Source organism: Apis dorsata, unplaced genomic scaffold (genome assembly GCF_000469605.1).
Source record: "Apis dorsata unplaced genomic scaffold, Apis dorsata 1.3 scaffold_177, whole genome shotgun sequence".
Classification (NCBI taxonomy): domain Eukaryota; kingdom Metazoa; phylum Arthropoda; class Insecta; order Hymenoptera; family Apidae; genus Apis; species Apis dorsata.
This window is the reverse complement of record NW_006263464.1, coordinates 115,551-116,727: the sequence shown is the minus strand read 5'-3', so window position 1 is coordinate 116,727 and position 1,177 is coordinate 115,551. Positions and strand designations below refer to the sequence as shown.

At 46.4% G+C, this 1,177-nt stretch overlaps 1 long non-coding RNA gene across 1 annotated transcript in view; it reads right to left on the bottom strand.

Moving 5' to 3' along the window:
• The window catches only part of LOC116185446, an 8,539-nt gene extending 7,587 nt beyond the window's left edge, over nucleotides 1-952 (bottom strand). The window contains exon 1 of the long non-coding RNA XR_004150302.1: nucleotides 5-952. This is a non-coding gene — a long non-coding RNA (uncharacterized LOC116185446). The remainder of the gene's footprint in view (nucleotides 1-4) is intronic.
• Between the last annotated feature and the right edge of the window lie 225 nt (nucleotides 953-1,177).

Here is a 1,177-nt window from a genome sequence, read left to right as displayed (position 1 = left end):
TTACCGCGTTTCGATGCAGATTCCACAGGCCAAGGGCCCCGACTATATACGCTCTACACAACACATACTCTCTCCAAAGGACCCAACAACCGACCCAACAAGAGGTAAGAAGAGTAGAAGAGGAGGAAAGAGAAGAGAGAAGAAGTACACACGGTGTGGAAGAGGAGGAACCAACGAAGGAACAGGCTAACCGAGCAAACGGCCGACAAACCAGGCTGCAAAGGGGAGAAGAGGGAGGGTGGTCGTCTCGCAACTGGTGTTAACTCCACGAGAGAGACCACGAAGAAGAAGAAGAAGAAGAAGAAGAAGACGACGACGACGACTACTACGAGTAGCACCACGCTGGACTGCCATTTTTTTCGACCCTTTTGCGGCGCACACCCGTTATGCAGATACGTGGCTGGCCTTTCGACGGTGTGTTCCTCGAATCGTGGCCTGGCTTCTGCCCACACGGACGAGTCGAGGGACACGCGCGCGCGGATCGTGCGAAATTATGCGGGATATTGTGCAAGCTGTGGGATATATGTGTACTAGGTGAAAAGTGGGTTTCGAGCGTAGGAAAGTCGCGTGGGAGAGTAATACGGACGAGTGTCGCGAAACGGGAGGGGAGGGAGGGGGAGAAAATCGCGTTTGTGTGGAGCGATCCGCGCGCGCGCGCGCGCCGCTTCAACGGGTTTCCGGTGGTCGCGCGGATGTGTGGGTATGAAGCGCGTGGATGGAAATTGTGTATTAAGTAGCACGAGTGGGTACGCGGAGTGTTTGTTACGTTTGCGAAGAGTAATTGGGTGATTGAGCTGGTTTTGATAGACAGTGAAAAGTATATTTATTAACTCACGTTCGCTTTGATGAGATGTTGTGATAATGTAATGGGATGCAAGTGTAGATTTCTTTTTTTCACCGTGTTAATGGGGGATGTAACGAGGGAGGTTCAAAATTGTATTGTTCCGACGATATAATTTTGTTGGTTGACAACATTTGTGGAGAAATAAGAAACGTTATACTTTCTTTTTGTTTCGAGTCGATGCTCCTAATTATAATTAATTCCCTTCGTTTTGTAATATTTCGATCCGTTTTTTCCTACTGTAGAAGATTATTGAAGAAATTTTTTAAATTTTATGGAACTCTCGAGAATATTAAAAAAATTTTATAACTTAATAATCTCTATATTAATTCTAAA